The sequence below is a fragment of the Erithacus rubecula genome, assembly GCF_903797595.1.
Source record: "Erithacus rubecula genome assembly, chromosome: W".
NCBI classification, from domain to species: domain Eukaryota; kingdom Metazoa; phylum Chordata; class Aves; order Passeriformes; family Muscicapidae; genus Erithacus; species Erithacus rubecula.
Genome location: NC_136690.1, coordinates 2,562,899 through 2,570,794, shown reverse-complemented (window position 1 = coordinate 2,570,794; position 7,896 = coordinate 2,562,899). Strand labels below are relative to the sequence as shown.

The 7,896-nt window shown below is 42.0% G+C and overlaps 1 long non-coding RNA gene across 1 annotated transcript in view; it reads left to right on the top strand.

The window, feature by feature from the left end:
- The first annotated feature begins 6,191 nt into the window (after positions 1-6,191).
- Positions 6,192-7,896, top strand: part of LOC306814068 — a 1,017,233-nt gene continuing 1,015,528 nt past the window's right edge. Inside the window, exon 1 of the long non-coding RNA XR_013777084.1 lies at positions 6,192-6,235. This is a non-coding gene — a long non-coding RNA (uncharacterized lncRNA). The remainder of the gene's footprint in view (positions 6,236-7,896) is intronic.

Below are 7,896 nucleotides of genomic sequence, written 5' to 3'. Positions count from 1 at the left end.
TACCTCCTTTGAAAACCAGACCAGTTGCTATAAGGCTAGTAGCTGCTCAATGAGCATTGAAACAAAATATGGAAATGGAAGTAGTATGCACGTGGAAGTATAGTGTATCAACAATTTTAACTGAGCTAATGTATATTGGCACAACAAAAACTAACTTAAACCGCACAGTGCCCTCCACTACCTCCCAGGCTCCTGATAACACTGGTGAAACCTTATGTGCACAAATTTCAAAAATTGGACCCTATACCATCAAATACGCACACCAGCAACAAGTGCTACTTAATCCTTCATGGTCCCTCAAATGAGTGGAATTATCAATGCAGATCAATATCTCTGCAATCAAACCTGCCTGCTCACCACTCCTGTCTACATCCTATGCAGGATGGTTGCATGGATAGACACCTCTCCAAAATGATGAAGGGGAGAAGTGACTAGTATCCTAAGGACAGGATTAGGGGTAATAAATAGCACAGATGCCAAAGTTCTAGCAGACAAAATAAATTCAGTAACAAATTATAACAACTGAAACATCCATTGCAATCTTTCTTATCAGCATTAGGAACTAATCAATGGCTCTTATCAGACACATTACCTCAGTGGGGCAACTGATGAGAAGGATCACCAGCTGACACTGAATGAACTCCATGTGGCCCAAACCAATACTTCTAATGCTCTCAATTGCATCCAGACTCAACTGTGGATACAATTTACCACATGCAGCAGGACTTCGCTCCACCACAGAAGACCTTATCTGTTCTGTCCATTAGCTGGTATGATGCCTTAAGTTCTGCGTTTTCTGTTCTGCTTGGATATGCTGTTCCGTTGTGCTTAGGGTGATGAAGACAAAATAGTCTGATTTCAGCTATTGACTCAAGGACAGTGGGGAGGAGATAGCCAGTGTGTGCAGCTCTTGGCACTGCCCTGAGAGGAGGGGCCGGGGGACAGAGGCTTTTACCGAGAAGGTGGAGAGGGAACCGCCCATAGGGGAAGTAGCGCCTCCTCCATTCTCAGGCCTGTGAGATACCATGGCAACCCCGAAGGCCAGGGAGCTGCCATAGGAGGTGACACCATCAAAGATGGCAGATACACTGCCCGGGAACGATGTCACAATAGGTCTTGCATGGTGCTTTCTAGGATGGGGACTAGCCGAGGTAGACTGTTGGCCACAACAGACTCAGACAGCTCTTATTCAAATGGCTCTGAGGAGGAAGAGGATGATGAAATGTACGAAATTATTGCTGCCTTAAACAAGCAAAGGAGGGGAAGGATAGCAAGAAAAGCCCTCAGAGAATGTAGCCCAATTGCCCACCGTACTAGATCAAAAGGGGAGAAATAAAGAGAACCAATTTTGCAAGCCCCCTTAGGGCAAGCAGTTGGCAATCAGGGGCTGATATATGTGAAAGTCCCATACTCCCTTATAGAGTTAGCACAGTGGAAAACTACCATGGGGAAATATAAAGAGGACCCAGATAAAGTGGCAAAATTAGTAGAATGGGCTATTAACTCACAGAACCCTGACTGGGCAGATTTGAACTCTATGTTAGATACATTACTTGATCCCACTGAGAGACAAATTGTCAATAAAGCCATCACAACATCAGTGGAGGGGAACAGAGCCAGTGGACTACTTCAAGGTACTGTCACTCAGATATTCCCCCTTGAAAATGCTGAGTGAGATCCAAATATACCAGAACACATGGTGAGGCTAAAGTGATATCAAACTCTTGTGGTATATGGATTAAAACACAGTGTACCTAAAGCTATAAATTGGTCAAAGCTTTATGAAGTAAGACAAAATTATGATGAATCACCCACTGATTTCTTAAACAGGTTAAGAGAAACTGCTATCAAGTATACTGATCTAGACCCTGAATCAGCTGATGGTAAAGCACATCTGGTTTTGTTGTTTATGGGTCAGGCTTCAAATGATATAAGAAGGAAGCTGCAAAAGATAGAAGGAATCCAAGACATGGAGAAACTGCTAGAGGTTGCCTGGAAGGTGTTTCGAGATAGGGGTCCAACTGAAAGTGTTAAAGCTCAATCTAGTAAGAAGGCAACTCAGGAAAAGTCATCCAGCAAAGCTTCCCCTACAGAGAAGGACCAGTGTGCATACAGTAAAAAGTGGGGACATTGTTAAAAGGACTGTCCAGTGTTAAAAGAAAAATCCGCGTTTTCCCAACTCCCAGTAGCACAAACTCCAAGTGGCTCAGGCTCTGAGTGATGGTGACCGAGGGCTCCTCCCCCAGCAGAGCCCTTGGTTACGACTAAGCTGGGGAAAGATGACATCGAGTTTTTGGTAGATACAGGAGCAGCATATTCTGTGTTAAATAACTTAGAAGGGAAACCGAGTCACCACACTGTACATGTTGTTCGGGCAACTAGGGTAACTGAAATATGGCCTTTTTTCCAACCTTTAAAATTCAAATTGGGGAAGAATTGGGTTACCCACCAATTCCTTTACATGCCTAACTCCCCAAAACCATTTCTGGGGAGGCACTTGCGTGAACAATTGGAAGCAGAGATTAAATACAGGAAAGGAAAGGTTGTACAAGTTATAATTCCTGAATCTAAATTTGTCCAAGTTGCTGCACTTTTTATACAGAAAAAATGCAGTGAAATCCCCGCTGAAGTGGAAAATGTGGTAAATCCAATAGTGTGGGCCAGTGATATCCCAGGAAGATCCAAACGAGCAGAACCAGTGAGTATTGCACTCAAATCAGGAGCCACACTGGTAAGGCAGAAACAATACCCCTTAAAATTAGAAAGTCGTAAGGGATTGGTACCTATAACTGAAAAATTCCTACAACATGGTTTGTTAGTGCAATGTGAGTCCAAATTCAATATCCTTATTTTAGCTGTTAAGAAAGCAGCCGGTAAGAGTTGCTGATTATTACAAGACTTGAGAGCAATTAACAAAATTACAGAGGATATACACCCAGTAGTAGCCAATTCCTACACCCTTTTGACCACACTGACCAATGAATTAGGGTGGTTTACTGTTATAGATCTGAAAGATGCCTTTTTCTGCATTCCTATACACAAAAATAGTCAAGACCTTTTTGTGTTTGAGTGGGAAAATCCTGAGACAGGGAGGAAATGTCAACCTACCTGAACAGTTTTACTCCAAGGTTTCAAGAACAGCCCAACCATATTTGGAAACCAGCTAGCAAAGGAATTGGAAGACTGGGAAAAACAGGAGCCAGAGAAAGTTATTGTTCAATATGTGAATGACATCTTGATTGCAGACAGGACCAGAGATGGCTGCATATGGTTCACTCTAAGTTTATTAAACTTCTTGGGACTTAGTCGGTACAGAGTCTCCAAAGACAAAGTACAGATTGCTAAAGAAACAGTAGTCTATTTGGGACTCGAGATCTTCCATGGACACAGACAACACAGCAAAGAACAGAAAGAAGCTATCTGTCAACTCCCGGAGCCTCATACAGTAAGAGAGATGCAAGCTTTTCTGGGAGTGGTAGGTTGGTGTCATTTGTGGATAGCAAATTATGGATTTCTAGTAAAACCCCTATATGGGGCATTAAAAACAGCTGTGAGAGGAATTATTGCAGGGACTGAACACACTAGAGCAGCTTTTAAACAGCTGAAACGCTCACTGATGTCAACTCCAGCACTGGGGTTGCCACACCTAACTAAACCTTTTGAGCTTTTTACATATGAGAGACAGAATATGGCTTTGGGGGTGCTAGCACAGCATCTCAGGAGCCAGAGGAGTGCTGTGGCCTACTTTTCTAAACAGCTGGATAATGTTGCCCAAGGTTAGCTGGGGTGCCTAAAGACCGTGGCAGCCACTGTCATCTTGATCCAGGAGGCCTGAAAACTTACCCTTGGGCGACACATTGTAGTCTATGTACCCCATGCCATAGCAGCTGTCTTTGAGTGAAAGGGGGGACATTGGCTGTCCGGCAACTGGATGCTGAAATACCAATCACTGATGTTAGAGCAAGATGATGTTACCCTAAAAACAACTTCTGTTGTTAACCCTGCCATGTTTCTGTCCTCCATTTTAATTGACAATGAGCCAGAACATGACTGCTTGCAGATAATTGAAGAGGTCTATTCCAGCCGACTGGATCTGAAAGATGTGCCCATGGAGAATCCAGATTGGGAGCTTTTTACTGACGGAAGCAGCTTCATGAAAAATGGTAAAAGGATGACGGGCTATGCAGTGAGCATACAAGACAAGGTGATCAAGGCAAAGTCCCTGCCAGCAGACGTGTCATCACAGAAAGCTGAACTGATTGCACTAACAAGAGCTCTAGACCTAAGTGACGGGAAAAAGGTAAATATATGGACTGACTCTAAATATGCATTTAGTGTTGTCCATGCCCATGGAGCCATCTGAAAGGAGAGAGGAATCTTGAATTCTCAAGGTAATTAAATCAAGCATGCTGAGCAAATACTTGCCCTCTTAGAGAGCATTAAAAGACCCACAAAAGTTGCTACCATGCATTGTAGATGTCACCAAAAGGGGAAAACTGTTCCAGAATTGGGAATTTTTTTTGCTAATAAAACAGCAAGAAGGATTGCAGAAAAAGGTATTGTTGCAGTAATTCCGCAAAAAGAGATTGATTTGTCGGGGTACGCCCCAAAATATGACCAGGCAGACCACAAACTAATAAAATTTCTTCAAGCTAAAATCACAGAAGGTGGGTGGGCTGTTACACCGACAAACCAGGTGGTAGTCCCACCCTGATCCTTTGGGAATTATTTCAAAGAGAAATCGAAACCACACATTTCTAGGTTGAAAATCTTTTGAAACAACCAGGAAAGGTAGTAATAGAAAAAAGAATGATTGATATTATACCATCAGTAGAAAGTGAATGCAAAATTTGCTGTGAAAACAACCCCGACACAAGAAAGAGAGTTGTGTTAGGAGCAACAAAGGCAGAAGATCTTCCTGGGGATTACTGGCAAATAGATTTTGTGCAGTTACCACCCAAAGAGGAATACCGGTACATAATTATATTAGTTGACACCTTCAGTGGATGGCAAGAAGCTTACCCCTGTTGCACTAACACAGCCAAGGAGGTGGTGAAAGTTTTGCTCAACCACATAATTCCAAGATTCGGGGTTCCCTTGGGAATATCATCAGATAGGGGACCACACTTTGTTCCTACAGTGGTTAAAGATGTTTGCCAGATTTTGGGAATTACTTGGGATCTGCACACACCTTATAGAACCCAAGCGAGTGGTAAAGTTGAATGTATGAATGAGACTCTCAAAAGACAAATTAGTAAAATTTGTCAGGAGACGTCCATGACATGGGTTCAGGCCCTACCTATAGCTTTACTGAGAATTTGCATCCAACCAAGGCAGAGGGGTAACATCAGTCCCTACAAAAACTGTATGGCAGACCATATCAAAGTCCACATATTCCAGGTGAAATTCATTTGAAGGGGAAATGTGATTTGCAGCGTTATTTAATGGCTTTAGGTTCCACTTTACAGAAGCTCCAGAGTTACATCGTGCTATCTAGACCCATAGGACTGGACAGACCTGCACATCCGTTCCAGCCTGGAGACTGGGTCTATGTGAAGTGGTGGGACAGTGATCCTCTGCAAGCCAAGTGGAAAGGACCATTTAAAGTCCTGCTGACAACCTTCACTGCAGTAAAAATTCCTGGCAGAGGACCTTGGATTCACTATTCCAGAAATAACAAAGCCTCTGCTCTTGAACAATTGTAACAACAAAGACTGATATAAATGAAAATACATTTCAAGCGATTCCTCTTCTGTATTTAATTACTACTCTTCTTTATATACCATTTGATTGTGCAAGATGTTATTCTTATTTGATGTTTATTGTTATTAGGTTTATGTTTATTAGTATGTATTTACTATTAGATACTTATCTAATGTTAGATATTTATTACTATTAGACACTTATCAGTCATTAAGTACTTGTTGTTGGTAAAATTTAGAATAGAGACTTGGCAAGGTAGAGGCCTTGTTGTGCCTCTAAAGGGGGGGATTGATGCATTAATTTCTGAGTTTTCTGTTCTGCTTGGATATGCTGTTCCATTGTGCTTAAGGTGATGAAGACAAAATAGTCCGATTTCAGCTATTGACTCAAGGATAGTTTCTTCAAACTCCAGGCCCTAAGCATAGACAAGGAGAAAAGAGGAGGGCTGGCCAGCAAGCAGGCAAGGAGGGTGAAACTTGAGAATTTGCGACTATTAATTGGATGGCTGACTCCTGTATGCAAATGGACTAAAGTCTATAAAGATGTGAGATCATGTGACCAAGCCCTCTTTTGCTTCCATCTTGGGGCTATCTAGGCGGGGGCCACACTGTGGCACTGGTACTGCCAGGGTGTGGCCTTTGAAGGCCTCTCAATAAATACCCATTTTATTCCCCTTAACTCTGTGTGGTCTCTGTTCCAGCTCCTGAAGGCATCAGCTGCAATAGCTCCAGACATTCTCCCCCCTCACATAATTGATGAGATAACCCAGGCCTGTCTGGTATGGAGTTATCTCTGCCACAAGAGACAATAAACATCTTGCCTTGAGAGCAGGATTTTGGGAGATAAGATGCTGGAATTTCTGACTGACAGATACTTCACTTTACAAACTATAAAAACTGTAAAAACTTACAAACTTTCACTGAAGCAGAAGTCTTCTACACACATCCTGGAAATGTGTAGGATTTCTCCCTGAAGTTTGGCTGCAAATTTTGTGGTTACTTTTCCAGAAATTGTGGGAAATTACTTTATGTGTACTTCATCATCAATTAGTTGGTAAATCACATTTACTCCTAATCTATACTATTTCTTTGCTAGCTGTAATATCGGTACCTTTTATTGTGCACTCTATCTGCTAGTCGTTTTTTACTTTATCCTGTGTAGTAAGTCTGTTTATTCTTCTGTCTGCTATTCTTGTGTCTATTCAATAAATAATTCAATTTGTAATCTACTTAATAGTCCATTCTTAAGAACTTATGAGAGAGAACCATTTGGGGTGCAGGCTGCCTCAAACAGAGTTAGTGCCACAAATCTGACTCAAAGGCAGGACTTGTCTGGGTTTGAAAGACAAGGGTCTGCTAAAGAATGCAGGATCCTCTCTTGAAATGGAAAATGTAAAACCCCCCCTGGAGCTGCCGGAGCTTGGATGGTTCTGGCTTCTGGCTGCCATGGAACCCAAATAACTCCTGGGTACCTCAAGGCAGGATTCAGCTACAAGGCCTTTAGTGCAAATAATGACTAATGATTAGGCGGACAGCTCTTTTGTGAAGTTCATCTTCACTTGCAGACATTTAGCTAGCTAGGAATGAGATCTTGGGATCACAGCAGAGGTTCTGAAGATAGCTTTATTTCTTTAGGAGGATTGAAATCTTACCAGTAAAATTATAAGTTGAAAACTATCCAATTACTTTAAGATTCTAGGTGAAAAAGGACCAATCATTTAGTGAAGACCAATAGAAATTCTAAAATATAGCAGGGGTTTCTGTAGGGGGGCAAACATTTCTCTAACATGAGTCATTCTAAAAAAGGGTTTCTTATCTCAGGGGATGAGGTCCCAGGGGGCCCCTTCATAGGTAGCTGTATCATCCACACCCCTCCCACCAAATTATTGTAATTTTGAAATTAAGGAGCTCCCAGGCAAAAATATGGGATCAGGAATAACAATTTTTGCTAGGAAAATTAAAATAAAAATATAATAATGTAAATAAACAAAACAATGACAGAGAATACAACCTGATACCCTGTTGGTCAGGGTGTTAGTTGCAGTCCGATTAAATGGTGGCTACTGTCTTCCTTGAGTGACAAATGCAGTTCTGTTGAAGCAATGATCCTGGAGAAGGGTGTAGATTTTCTCTTAAGGTCCAGTGGTGATGAAGATGGGCCTGGTCTTCCTCTGGGAACCCAGTGGAAAAAGGC